We start from the raw sequence: 15,319 nt of genomic DNA, 5'->3' as shown, positions 1-15,319 counted from the left end.
CCCTAATCCCAACCAAATCCCCCCAGCATAGTCCCACGGCCCCTATGTCAGCACATAATAACATTGTGATTTGTGATGAAGCAGGTGATTGTTTTTGTTATTGCAGTCTTTCCCCCGTAGTTAAACTTTAATGAAAGCTTAAATCACAGCAAAATTCTTGTGGGTGGCAAGTGAATGAGATCAGTGGAAGGCACAGTGGGTCCGGCTGGGGGCCTGTGGCTGCAGGCGGGCAGCGGAAGAGGACGCGCCCCGGCCTCTACCACAGTGCCTCGGACCCCAGAGGGTAGCATCCTCTCTGGGCAGGAGTCGTGATTAACTCAGCCCTAAGTCCCTGGCACTTGGTATAGTGCCTGGTACACAGCAGGTGCTCAATGAATAATTGAATGAATGAATGAAGGAGCTGGGTGGCTACTTACATTAAATTGTCGTTTGCCAAACTCAGCTACTCCTGTATATCATGATGTCGTGATATTTTCTCTGTCTGTGCTGGACATCTTCCGTTTGTCTCGGCAGGTCTGCTCTCCACCCCTTTTCCATTCTGTTCCATACAGGCTGACCCCTGTGGGCTGCATCCCCCAAGCTCCCAGCCCTCTGGTATCCAGCTGGATTCAGCCAATGGGAGGTACCAGCTGGCAGTTGGAGGCCGGTGGAAAAAGAAGCCGGGGTATTTATTCCCCATCTTCCTCTCTGCCTTGCTTCAGGGGGGCTGTGTCCCTTCGATAAAGGATAAGACTCCTATTGAGTGTTCCTCTCCGATAGCACCCGGCTTCAGGTTCTAGTAAGGCTCTCACCCTTGTCCCTTTCGTGTGCAGTAACAACTCCCCATATTGCTATTGGGGGGAGGGGTACTATCCCCTGCCCAGACTTTTACAAATGGTCGCTTTGTTAAGTTTTCTCAGTTTCCCATCTGACTGTGCCCTCCTCTATTTTCTTCTGGGATCCTGACTAATAATATAGCTAAACCATTGCATTCTCATTGTTAGTCCCTTTAAAAACCATTCATGTATTTTTATCTGAGTACTGACTTTGCCTTGCCGTCAGCAATTCTCTAAGTGTAGTGTCAGACCAGCAGCCTAGAATCACCTGGAAGCTTGTTAGAAATGCAAATGCTTGGGCCCCACCCCAGACCTACTGAGTCAGACGCTCTGGGGGTGGGCCCAGCTACCTGTGTTTTCACAAGCCTTCCAGGGGATTTTTGACGCATGCTCAAGCGTGAGAACTGCAGCTCTAAGTAATAATTCCTGCGAATCATGGGTTTGGTGTGTGTGGTCCACACTACAGTTTGCTTTCCCAATATCCATTCTTCTTACCTTTCTTTGTAATAAAACCCTAGTTTTGTTTAGGACAGCACTGTACCCAGTTTAAGCTCCACCTTTCCCAGCTTCCTTTGCAAGTAGGGGTGGCTCATGACCCACCTCTGGCCAAATGAGATGTAAGTTAGATGTGGTTAGGTCTGTGAAAGTTCTTTAAAAAGTGAGGGGTGGGGGTGGGGAACAGAAGGAACTAAGGCCGATCTCTTTCCCTTTGTTCTTTCCCTTCTTCCTGCCTGGAATTTAGATGCAATGCTGGAGGTAGAGCAGCCGCCTTGTGACCATAAGGTGACCATTAGAATAAAAGGCTTAGAAAAGGGCTCGAGTTACAATGGCATGGTGGAGCTGTCTCTTAACAAAGAGAAAGAAATCTCTTATTTGAGTAAGTCACCGTGATTTGGGTTTTTAGATATATGTAGCCAAATGCAATTCCCAGTTAAAATAAATACATAACTATGACAGTAAAAAGTGTTCCTCTGTGTGTGCCACTCCAAATCATGCAGGCCATGAAACTCTGTTTGCATGAAAGCCTCATCATTAAAGGCAAAGACACCGCTTGAAACTGGAAAAAAGAGGCTAGCCTAGGAGAGAGCTGGGTACATAGCAGATGCTGGGTTTTATGTGTTTGTTTATACCTACATCTTTGCAAACGTGGATTTGAAAAGATTTCTGGAATCAAGTTAAGCTGAAATTAAATTGGGAGAAGAGTTAAGGACACCTGGGAGGTCTCAAATGACATTTTCGCCCATCATCATTATCATCGTCATCATCATCAGTCTCAAAATCTCTAGAATACCCACTGTTTACAGGGCCACGTGCCAGGCAATAGGGATTCCGAAGGCACACTGGCCTGATCTGAACTTCCAAGAAGCCAGTGTGCAGGCAAGAGGAGAGGCCAAGAGGGCATCAGAGCTGTGTAATCACAGAAGACTGCTTGGAAGAGGTGGCATTTGGACTGGCAGCAGGGGTAAAAGAGAATGCCCATTGAATGAATATCTACTTTTCCTAGACACTGTGTAGAGGCTATTGCCAGCCTCATAACCTCTCTGTGATAAAGGGATTATCACGAGGGAACTGAGGCTCAGAGATGCAAAGTGACTTGCCCAGTGTCACATAGCCTGTTATGTGTAGATCTAGGGCTCAGCTCTGAACTGTGAGAACCCAAGCTGAACTTATCAGCATTTTAAATGGGGTTTCCCTAGGACACTGAGAAATGCAAGGGAGAGGACCCCAACCCCAGAGAGACCATAGCCTCTTAATACAGCCAAAGGCTTAGAATCTACCAGAGCCCTCCAAGGTGCTTTTAATTATCCACATTTCCAGAAGAAGAGACCAGCTCAGAAAGGTGAAGCCACTTTCCCAGGGTCACACAGCTGGAGGAGCAGAGCTGGGGCTCAGGCCCAGGTCCGTGGGGTTCTAGGGGCTCAGAGTGCACTGGGGATCCCAGGAAGTCTTCCTGGAGGAGGAGGACTGAATGTGGCCAAGAAGGTGGTGGAGGGAAAATCTAGGCAAAGGTGTGGCAGTGGGAATATGCAGGGTCTATGTGGCCTGGATTAACAAAGAATCCAGTGTGTTTTTAAAATATTAATTAATTAATTAATTAATTTTTGGCTGCACTGGGTCTTCGTAGCTGTGCGTGGGCTTTCTCTAGTTGCAGTGAGCGGGGGCTACTCTTCGTTGCAGTGCACTGGCTTCTCATCGTGGTGGCTTCTCTTGTGGAGCACGGGCTCTATGCACACAGGCTTCAGTAGTTGCGACATGTGGGCTCAGTAGTTGCGGCGCACAGGCTCTAGAGCGCAGGCTCAGTAGTTGTGGCGCACGGGCTTAGTTGCTCCGCAGCATGTGGGATCTTCCCGGACCAGGGATTGAACCCATGTCCCCTGCATTGGCAGGCGGATTCTTAACCACTGCGCCGCCAGGGAAGTCCCAAGAATCCAGTGTTCATCGTGTCTTTCTTATGTGCACCATTCTGAACCCTTCACAGTTATTAACCCCTTTAATCTTCACAACCCTGTGAAGTTGCTACTATTTTTGACCCCATTTTACAGAAGGGAAACTGAGGCGCAGTGTTATTAAGCTCAATGTTCTTGACTTTCAAGGCGTTTTTCTTATTGCTCATTCTGCAGGCAGCCCTGCACCCTGGGCATGATTTCTGTGCAACTCCAGGTGACAGTAGGCAGCAGGGGCCATGCGGTTTGATCACCTGAGGCTTCTCTCTTAACCTCCTAACCTCACTGGTGGATGCTGTTGTACAACTGTTCTCTTCTTCCTCCTCTTCACCTCAGGGCCCCACAGTGGATGTCTGTGGCCCTCCTGCCTAGGGTCTTTCCTTCTGGAAGGAAATTTCTCATGTCCCACTGGGGAATCACCCTTCCATTATACTTCACCCTTTAAGTGAGTCAAACTCTCCCCATCGCCACAACCATTGGGTCAGGGACAGTCTTGTGACCCAGCCATGTGACTCAGGCTGGGTCAATGAGAACCTTCCCTGGGACTTTTGCTGGAACCACTTGGGAAAAAGATCTCTCGTTCCACTGAATTGCTATGCTGGTGGGATGTAACTGAACCTGCCTGAGAGAGAAACCAGCCTAGAGGAACGTAGCACTAGGAAGGAGAGACAAGTGATGATATTATTTGCACCCCTGAATCCAGCCAGGCCTGAAATCCACCTGGGACTTTTCAGTTACATGAAACAAGAAATCTGAGAGTTGGATGTCTATCTCTGGCTTCGCAATTGTCCCCTCCCTATCCCCCAGCCTGGATCATTTCTGGTTGCAGCAGACTTTGCTGAGGTTTGGGGAGCAAGGGGGAGGTCTGGCAGCCAGTCTTTTTTCTCAAGACTCCCTTACCTTCCTGTTTTCCAGTGCTTTCCTTCTCTCACTCCCCAAGAAACTCTATTATCTAAACATTCCTATGCAGCCCCCTACCAAGGTCAGGCTCCAAACCCTCATCATTGTGTCCCACACAGGAAATGGCCATCCACTCTTTCCCCACACCCCAGCCTCACAGACAAACCAGCTTTGGCCTTTGCCACGTCCACTTTCCCCTCCCTTTAGTGAGTAAGTTAATGGCACTAGAAGATCTAAGTTCAAGTCCCAAACCCTCTGCTCAACAGCTGTGTGACCTTGGGCAGGTTACTTAACCTCTCTCTGCCTCCGTAACCTGGTCTGTAGAATGGGAATACGGATAATGCACTTGTCTTAGGGTTGCTGTGAGGATTAACTGAGTGAATTTATGGAAAACATATATAGCGATTTCTCTGTAAGCATTTGTAGAGAATGGTATAGGATGGTATAGGAATCAAGTGTTTTGTACCACCTCCATTAGGAAGCAGAACTAGTTACCAATGTGTTCTAAAGTAATCATTCCCCTAACCCCAGTGCATCTGGAGGACTTTGAAAAAAATGTCTCCTGCCCAAATAGAAAGGAGGAAGCAGGGGTGGGGTTAGGGTTAGGGAACCTTCAGCATGGGATGGGGGTGGAGGGCTTTGGACTTGATTCCTAGGTGGGAATGCGGTGCTATTTCTAGTTTTTGAATAGAGAGAGGAGATATCCCAAGAGTTTGCTGTGTGGGGTGGTATGCAGTGGCGCCACATTCTTGCTATAACTTAAGGACTCCACCCATCCCGCTCCAGAGCTGGGTAATAAAGGAGCAGTCACCCTGCGTGAGCTGAACAGCCTAACAGCTGACGTGGAGATGAAAAAAGGACCCAATCAAGCTAACAGCTCTTCCTGGCTGCCCTGCAATGATTGCGCTTTGTGCTGAGCTGGGGAAAATATTGGCCATTTAAGCTTTCACACTCTCTGGGGAGCAGCTGCGAGAGGAGGGGCAACCGCTGTGTTAGACTGGAGAGAGTCTGAGCCGCTGTGGGCAGCGGAGAGGCGAGTCTTATTCCAGGCAAGCCCAATGCCCTTCCATGTCTGAAATAACTGCATACTCATGTTCATGCAGACGGCAGGCTATGGTGGTCTTGCTTTGCCCCATTTTACAGATGAGGAAACTGAGGCTCAGAACGAGAAGTGAGCCACTCAAGGTCAGACCAAATGCGGAAAGTTCCAAATGCGGACCAGGTCTGTCTGACTCCAAATTCCATGTAATTTTTTTTTTTTCCATGTAATTTTTGTTGTGCAGGTGGCCTCACAGATCTGGTAGGAACAGGATGGAGGAGGTAGTGTGGGAGTGGAGAAGCCAATTTGGGAAGCAAACCAGAGAGGGCCAAACCTGGGGGCTTTGCACGTGAGAGCGAGGGCAACCTAGATGCAGGCAGTTGGAGGAAAAAGTGTGTGTGTGTGTGTGTGTGTGTGTGTGCGCGCGCAAAAGAGAAACAGAGAATTATCAGCCTCTTTCTTGGTTCTTCAGAATTCCCTGATGTCCCAGATCACTTTCAGGGCTGTGAAATATCTACTTATTTCTTATTCTACATAAACCATAAACATATATTTAATTGAGCACCTACTACATACCAGGCACTATGCTAAACTCTGGGAAATCTAGCAGAGGACAGGACAGACAAAAATCTGATGCTTCATGAAGTATATATTCTAATTGGGGGTAGAGACACCAAAAAAGGTAAATAACCAAGAAGGGACAAAGTAAGGTAAGATAAGAGCAGAGTCTCAGGCAGTAAGGCAGAGGGGATAGGCATGAAAATCGCTGGCATGGGCAGGGAGGAGCTGCCTTATCAAAGGTGATCTTGGAAGAGAGGAGGGGATGTTCAAGCTGGGATCCGTGCGTCAGGAAGAAGCCAGAGACTGGGCGTCTGTAGGCTGGGACTGGATGAGCTGACCTTTGACGCCCTTTACCTTCACCTGAAGGGAGAGAGATTGAATAGAAACCCCTCAGATGATAGCAACTACCACTGATATCTTGACTGCAACTTCCTGAGAGACCCTGAGCCAGAATCACCCCTGAAGTCACTCCCAGATTCTTGACCCACTGAAACTGAGATAATACTTAATTGTTGTTTAATGCTGCTAAGTTTGGGGGACTTCTGTTACGAGCAATAGATAACTAATACAAGAGCCATCTTGGACGGATTGTTTCCCTTTGAGGGTGAGAAGAAATCTTTCCTAGAAACTGGCCTGCCATTGGCCAGATTGTGTCACATGATCACAGCTGGCCCAGTCTCTGGTTGGGGGCGTGATCAGCCTGGACCAATCAGGACCCAGGCCCTGGGGCTGAGGCTGGGTGTGACTCTCTAGAAACACTGAGGTTGGCAGATGCTGGAGCAAAGCCCCAGAAGAAGATTTACAAACACTTCCTCCAGACCTCTAAAGCCTCCCATGGTTTAACCTCCAATATACCCTTTACAATGACCATTTATGGAGCACCAACTGTATGCCTGCATTTTCACCCATACTAAGTTCTGGCTCCACAGTTTTCATGCCCGAGTTCCCACTTAAAATCCCACCCTTCCGTCAAGGATGACCCCAGTCTCCGTCTCATCTTAGAAGCCTTCCAAGGCCCCCCACAGAGATTCATCAGACAGATATGGGTGATTTAATCACTTGCTGTCACCACCTGGAGTTATTTCGTCACTTGTTGCTTTGTTTATAGTTGGTTCCTCCTCTCCCAGCCCCATTAGAATGAAACTCATTAGGACTAAAGGTCTTGTTACCTCTTTATCGCTTAGAAACACTGGTTCAGGGGTCTGGGCACTTGGGTTAGAAACATGGCTCCTCCAGTTGTCAGCTGTGTGACCTTGGGCAAGCTGCTTAAACTTTCTGTGCCTCATTTTCCTCACCTTCAAGACAGAGATGATAATAGTACTTCTGTCAGAGGGCTGTGGTGAAGGTTCAATGAAGCTTGTGTATCCAACGCTTGGCACTTAATACATTGTCATTAAAGGATTAATTAATTCAACAGAGCCCCTTCCACTCCACTTTTGGAGGCTGACTACCTTTGTTGTGGCCTGGGGCTCAGGAAAGAGATGTTTTTTTTCCTCTCTCTTCCTCCCTCCCTCCCTCCCTCTCTCTCTCACTCTCTCTCTCTTTCCCCCTCTCTCCCCCTGCTGCAGTAGCTGGCAACCACCCTGGCATTGATCGAAAGGGTGATTTCCAAGCCCTGTGCGTTGGCCAGTCCTGACCGTGATGCTGACAGCCAACCCCTGAGCCCCTGAGCCCCTGAGCCCCTGGCAGGAGACAGCCTTCCTTGAATGTGTGCTCCTTTCCAGACAAGGTGTCTGGCAGGAGCTTTCTTCCTCAGGCGGCTCCTTGCAGGAAGCCTTCCAAGCTGTCACCCAAGGGCACACGTGTGCCCAGGCTGGGGGAGTGTGAAATCAGGCAAGGCTCAATAGAAATCAGACCCTGGGTTCCCTCAGCTTCTCCTTTCCATTCATTGCTGCCCTGGGGAATTACTCTTTGGGACAGGACTCTGGGTACTTAGTAATAATAATAGTGATAATAATAACACCGTCTGTTGAGAGCTCCCTATGTGCCAGGCTCCGTGCCAAGTGGATTATTCCACTGAATCAGCACAGCAGCCCTGTGAGTGGGTCCTAGCGTTATCCCCATTTTACAGATGAGAATGCAGAGGCACTGAGGGCAAGGAGGGGACAGGAGGGAACAGAAGCCTGGAATCTGACGAGCTGGAGAAGTTCTTGAGGGCTGTACCGTGGGTCGGAGCGACCGCAGCTGAGAACAGGAAGACCCTGCGCTTGAGGTGAAACTGGCCTGGGTGAATCTGCTCCCCACCCACTGGGCAAGTTCTTAAAGCCCCAGCACCTCAGGGTCATCGTCTGTAAAATGGAGCCAAATGTGGTCTCCCTCCTAGGCTGTAAGAGTGTTGATGGAAAAATGAACCTGGAGCCCATGATACACATGGGTACATGGACTACAGTAGGTGCTCAGTAAACGAGAGCTGGAAAGGGAATTCCCTGGAGGTCCAGTTGTTAGGACTCTGCACTTCCACTGCAGGGGGCACGGGTTCGATCCCTGGTCGGGGAACTAAGATCCTGCATGCTGTGAGGCGCGGCCAAAAAAAAAAAAAAAAGCTGGAAAGGCCGCAGGAGGCTGGAATTCCATATCGAATAGTCTCAGAAAGAGGCCTCTCCCTGTCCCCTTACTTCTTCTAAGATGCTGGCTTTTAACAACCAGTGACTTTCAAGTGGGACTAAGAGAGAGTCAGGAAGGGAGAAAAGACTATTTGGTATGATCTTTGGCTACAAGTAACAGAAAACCTAACCCAGTGATGTAAACAAACAGGGTTTAATTTCCCATACAAAAAGAAGTCTGGGAGGTGGAAGTCAGTTCCAAAGCTCAGGTCATTCCAGGTCACTGTCTGTGCTTCTCTTGGCCTCTCCCTCAGATCACAAGGTGGCTGCCATGACTCCAGGCAACACATCCATGTTCAAGGCATGAATGAAGGGCACAAGGGCATCAGCTACCTTTGCTCCTTTTATTAGGCAAAGCAAAACCTTTCCCACAGTTGCACCAGTTGGCCTCAGCCTCCATCTCATTGGCCAGAACTGCAGAGGATCCTGAGGAAGCAAATAGTTAGCCTTTCTGGACCTGGTGGTTGATGCAGGAATGGAGAAAAGGCTGGGAATTTGTGATGGGTCAGTCACAGTGTCTGTCACAGAGAGTCCATTTATTGCCAATATCTTTAGATTTGATACAATCACACAATACTCCATAGAGCTAAGAGCACAAACCATGGAGGTGGGTCTCCTGGGTTCAAATTTCAGCTTGGCCATTTTCTAGCTGTGTGACCTCGAGCAAGTTACTTAACCTTTCTGTACCTCAGATTCCTTAACTGTAAAAGGGTGATCATATTAGTACCTCCCTTGTTGGGCCATTATCTGAGTTAAATGTTAATTCATGCAAAGTGTTTGGACAGTGCCCAGCCTGTACAAAGCTCTTTATAGGTATTAGCTACTATTATCCCCACTGTCTCCCATCCCAGTACCCGTCAAGGCTGAAAACTGACATAGGTCACGTTGTCCTGGTTTTTATATGACTCATTATGGATTAACATATGCACCAAAAATATACTCAGTAGGACGATGGGGATCGAGCCAGCCCCACAAGGCAAACTGTAGTGTTCTGAGATTACCTTGTGAATTCCCTCATATAAATAAAACCAGGAGCTAGAAATGGCTCAGCCTTTTCCCCATCTACAAACCAGTCAATTTCCTCCTCTATGGAGTGCACAGGGCTGCAGAGAATATTACTTAGAAGAATAGAAAAGGCATTCCAGAATCCAGTGCTAATAACATTACTCTAAAAGCATTTCTCCCCTGTTCGAAGTTAACTCGCTCCTAATGATGATAAACTCCCCCTGCCGCTACCAGTGCTGAGGAGGCCAGATGATTCTCCAAAGGAGTACGTTTCAACCTCCAGCCAGGGTCCTGGTTTCCTATGTGCTCTGGGGCAGCCTGGGTGCCAACAGCACCGGTTTGGTCCCTGGCAGGAGGCAGGTGCTGGGAGGCATGTAGAAACTGTCTGAATGTTGTCCTGGGGAAGGAAATGGCCACCCTGCTGTCTCCTGACCTCCTGGGTTCCTCTTTATGAACTTTCAAAAACAAAAGCCACAGGGAGAAGACAATGCACCATTCACAGGTGCCTGAGGAAGATGCTGAATGTTTGGCTCATTTAAGCTGGATGAGACCCAAATCTTGGAGGCAGCTCTGCAGATTTTGACACTTGGAACAATATTCTGGTTTTCACCGGCTGAGTCACTCTTGGGAGACAGAGAACTGTGTTGTTGGCAGTTTCGTTTTGACTTTGTGACAACTCATGCCCTTCCCGCCTCACTCCCTTTATGCCAGCCCAGAAAAAGCATCCAGGGCCTGAAGTGGAGAGAGGATTTGTTTCTCTTGATCTGCTCAGGGGAGACTCTGAGTAGGACTTTCTTTGGAGACGTGGATAAACTGTGGTGTGCCTAGGGTTGCTTTGTGAATTACCAAGCATCGTTGTTCAGGGAATGAGTCACAGTACTTTGAAGGCTTGACATTCTGGAGTCCTTAGACATGTAACTGATCAGCAAAAGGGACGTTTCACCCTTGTGGCCTCTTTGGAGCTGGGAACATTCTGGATAATAGTGCATTTACTCTCTCCACCAACACCATCTCAGACTTAGCCTAGAGTCTGTGGGTGACAGGGAAACTCAGACCTTCTCCTGCCCAATAAGCCCAGATCTTACCAGCTTTCCCCAGAAGTACTCATTGTATCCCATATTTACTATAGGGCACATTCAAACGAATTATGTACTGAGAATTTAAGATGATCACGAATGGACCATTTTGACCCAAATGATCATAGTAGTTCTGTGCTGTGTGTCAGGGGCTAGTGATACAACACAGACATTAAAAAGGATGGGGTGACCTATGTATGTCTGCCATGAATTTTTTTTTTAAAAACAATTTAAAAAAAAAAAAATTAATTTATTTATTTTGGCTGTGTTGGGTCTTCGTTTCTGTGCGAGGGCTTTCTCTAGCTGTGGCAAGCGGGGGCCACTCTTCATCACGGTGCACGGGCCTCTCGCTGTCGCGGCCTCTCTCGTTGCGGAGCACAGGCTCCAGACGCGCAGGCTCAGTAGTTGTGGCTCACGGGCCTAGTTGCTCCGCGGCATGTGGGATCCTCCCAGACCAGGGCTCGAACCCGTGTCCCCTGCATTGGCAGGCAGACTCTCAACCACTGCGCCACCAGGGAAGCCCTGCCATGAATTTTTTAAAGAAATATACTTTATTTGTTTATTTTTTTGGCTGCACCTCGCAGCTGGCGGGATCTTAGTTCCCCGACCAGATATTGAACCCGGGCCCTTGACAGTGAAAGTGCCAAGTCCTAACCACTGGACTGCCAGGGAATTCCCTCTGCCATGAATTGATGTCCCAGACATGGAGTGTTAAATGAGAAAAGCAAGTCAGAGAACAACATGGAACAGAAAATGGGAAAAAAAGAAAAAAAAATGTTAAAAACCAAATCAAGAAATTTTCTGCCAAGAAGTGGTATGGTGTAGTGGTCAAAGTGAGGCTCAAAGCCAGACCGTCTGAGTTCACCACTGCCCACCATTGGCTAGCTCAGTCCCTCTCTGAGCCTCACTTTCTCCATCTGTAAAATGGGGGTAAGAATATAACAGCCCTGGAGGATTTGCTAGGGGCGCCATACAAGAATGTGTTAAAGGAATCCAGTCCTTCCCAAGGGTACCACTGCCTTTGACTGTGGTTTTCATCTCTATGCTGGGGGCTGGAATCTGGGGGATGATGATCTACTTCCCACTAGAAATGCTGGCATTTTTCACTGTCAGCACATATGGATTACATGTGTAAATTTTTAACAAGGAAAAAAAAAATTAGTAATGCTATTTTTAAAGGGAGTTTTTAAGATCTCCTGGCCCTCTGAAGGGCCATCGTGCAGTTTGGGGGATGCCGGCTGGGGAGTGAGCACAGAGTGGGATCAGCCTGTGGCCAGGGCTGTGGATGGAGGCATGCTGCCTGGAGAAGGTGAGGGGGCCGCTGGACGCTTATCAGGGGTGGGGTGGGGAGCTGTGCTTTCCTCTTGAGAGGCCCCTCTCATGTTACCTGGCAGCTTTAGGACAGAAGTCCTTTAGCAAAGCAGGTTCCTTCCTGCCCAGCGATGAGCTGAGATTAAACGCCTGGTTGACGCACAAAAGGAGCAGCTTCATCTGGAAAATTCCACTGCAGGGCGAGGTTCGCCAAGCCTTGAATGCAGGGGCCTGGGGATGCCTGAGTGTTCCCTAAGAGGTTGTCTGGGTTCCAGTGGGAAAGGGGTTCATTCTGTCAAGTAGCAAATTTTTCCCGAGCACCTACTATGTGCTAGCCACTGTTCTAGGCACCGAGGACATGGCCAATGGATAAATAAATGCCTGTGAGAATTCCACACTCCAGTTGTGAGTTCTATCAAGACACTAAAGTAGTTTGATGGGACAGAATGTGACTGGGTATTGGTGGGGTGGAGGTAGGGGTGGAGTGAGCGTGTCTACTTTTGATCGAGCGGCGGGGAAGACCTCTCTGAGGAGGTGACATTTGCACAGAAATCTGAATAAAATAAGGGAGCCAGACCTGGGCATCTGGGGAAAAGCATGCCGGCCGAGGGCACAGTGTGTGCAAAGGTCCTGAGGTTGGAGTGGGCTTGGCATGTTTTGGAAAGAACTTGGAGATCAGTGTAGTTGGAACCTAATGGTTTAGGGGGAAAATAGTGGGAATGAGGCCGGTAAGGTGAGGAGGACCAGATCATGCTGGGCCTTGTGGGTCACGGTGGGGAATTTGGATTTGGGAATTTACTTCCTTGTTCACTCAATATACCTGGTTTTTCAACACCAGTTAGGTGCTCAGGGTACACTTCTGGATGTTTTCAATCTATCTAAGTCAAACGGACTTTATCTGTTCACAGAGTAAATGTTGGGCAGAGCCCAGCTGCTCCCCATCCACAGTTGGGAACAGAGGCCCAGAGAGGGTGTTTGGGATGACAGGCAGCGCTGAGGACCAGCACTGGTCGAGAGTGAGGTGAGCAAGGCACTCAGGGCACAGAGTGGAAGGAGGTGCGCCCTCTCCGCAGAGGCGGCACCTGAGAATGAATGAGCGCTTCCTTGAAGCTTGCACCTGGATGCCTTGCCTGTCTCATTCTCATCCAGGAATTGCTGAGGATTCTTGGACCTGGTTTCTACAGACCCAGGAGGTCCCTGAAGCAGCTCAGGCCCTTGAGGGCGGCAGTTGAGGGGGTAGAGATACTCTCCTTGAGGCCACCTTGGGCCAGCTACCTTCAGGAAGCTTCCAGCATAGCTGGCCAGCTGTTCCTCCATCAGCCCTGTCCTCCCCCCAAACACAAGCATGTGTGTCCCCTTTTCACCTGTGTGTCATGTGTGGGTGGTGCCACCACATGTTATGGGTTGAATCGTGTCCCCCATAAAGATGTGTTGAAGTCCTAATCCCCGGAACCAGTGAATGTGCTCTGACTTGGAAACAAGGTTTTTGCAAATGTAATCCAGTTAAGATGGGGTCATTCAGCGCCCTAATCTAATATGACTGGCATCCTTAGAAGAAGAGCAGAGATACAGAGGGAGAAAGTCACGTGAGGTTGGAGGTGGAGATGGGAGGGATGTAGCCACAGCTGAGAAACGCCTGGGGCTGTGGGAAGCTGGAAGAAGCCAGGAAGGATCCTCCCCTGGAGACTTTGGAGAGAGCCCAGCCCTGCCGATACCTTGGTGTGGGACTTCTGACCTCCAGAACTGTTGTTCTAAGCCAAGAGTCTGGGGAACTCTGTTAGGGCAGTCCCAGGGTGCTAACACGTGGCATCTAGCAGGTGAGGGTGCCAAGACCCTGAGGGGTGGCCAGACCTGCCTGCAGCCACACAGCTGGGCAAGGTCACAGTCAGGCCTTGAACTCAGGCCGCCTCAGTGTCAGTCCAGGGCAGCTGCCCATCTGTCCCCACCTGTGCCTTCAGCCCTCTGCAGGGCTAGGGCTTTTCGCACGTACACAGACCCCCTGGGGACTTGGTCAAATGTAGGTCCTGGCGCGGTTGGTCTGGGAGGGGGGGGTAGCCCGGGCTCTGCTCCACGTGAGGCTGCTGCTACTTGTCTATGGACAACGCTTTGAGTAGCAAAGGCCTAGAAGATGACTTAGCTGTCAGCCCAGACACCATCCTACCTCACTCAGAGAGCAGCATTTTGTTCAGTATTCATCCCTCGGAGACAACGACTCAGTCCAGCATGGGGTGAATCCCAATTAGCTGAGCCAGGGGTCAGCAAACTGATTTTCTGTAAAGCGTCAAATAATAATCCTTTTAGGCTTTGTGGGCCAGAACGTCTCTGTTGCTACTACTCAGCTCTGCCGTTGTAGTATGAAAGCGGCCATATGTAAAAAAATGGGCATGGTTGTGCACCAATAACACTTTATTTACAGACGCAGGGTTGGGGCCAGATTTGGCCAACGGGCCCTAATTTGCTGACCCCTGGTCTAAGCCAATCATGGTCCCTATGTCCCTTTGTTGGTTGGGTCATATAACCCAACTCCAGCCAATGAGATGTGAGGGGGACTCCAGTAGGGGTTTTATGGGGGATCTTGACTTGCTCTTAAAAAAGAGAAACACACAAAAAGAGCTGGCTGGCTCATCTTGGGCTGCACTTTGTCCCGGTGGGATGTGATGACTGGATCTGGGCAGCCATTTGGGGACCTTGAAGAGCATGATCTATATTGAGGGCAGCAGAAAAGAGAAGAGAGGGAAGGAGCCTGGTCCTGATGCCACCAGTGAGCTGCTGAATCAACCAGCCCGGGAGCTCCTTCAACTCAGGATTTCTTATCATGGAAAATAGAAATCTTTTTCATTATTAAAGCTGTTTGAATTCGGATTTTTTTATTTGCTGCCTAAGACATTCGGACTGATACAACCTCCTCCGGGTGCCCCAGGCCTTTGAGCTGCTAACTTTCCTCCTGCCCAAGTAAGCATCATCTTTTCTAGGTACTGCAGAAGGTGACCCACGACCAGGTCTCAGGGTGCAGTGAAAACTGTGCAGAATTGAAAGTCTAGAGTTTTGGCTCCCTGCCCCAAATCTGTGTGACTCTGACCAAACCAAGTGGCCTTCTGGTAAAACGAGGGCAGCTCTACTGGTCAGACAGGTTTGCTGTGGTGTCCTAGGAAGGTAAATAACAATGGCTAGGACAGCAGGCAGGGCTCCACCCACAAGTCCTGGGTCTCTCCTCTGATTCTGCAATTCTGTGATTCTGCAATTCCGCGTGCTTTCCTGCTGACTGCCCGTACTCTTGCCTCGCTTCTGCACACAGCTCTTGGGCAGCTGGAAGTGCTTTGGCCCCGTGTCCAGAAAGCCTGACCTGCCTGGAAGTTGTTATCCCGCTGGGGCAACCCTTAGGTGACCATCGACAGTGTGGGAATCCGGCCCCCTGCTCTGGAGGCAGGACAAACTTGGAGGTGTAACTCACGCTCCAGAGCCCCCCGCAGATCAGGCGAGGGCTGGGACGGTGCCTCAAGTGACACCTCAGCTTGGCATCCCCTCCTTCTCTGTCCTGTTCCCCCTGCTGGCCTCCCCAGGAGGA

The sequence above is a fragment of the Balaenoptera borealis genome (genome assembly GCF_965194805.1).
Source record: "Balaenoptera borealis genome assembly, chromosome: 14".
Lineage (NCBI taxonomy): Eukaryota > Metazoa > Chordata > Mammalia > Artiodactyla > Balaenopteridae > Balaenoptera > Balaenoptera borealis.
This window is presented reverse-complemented; position numbering follows the sequence as displayed.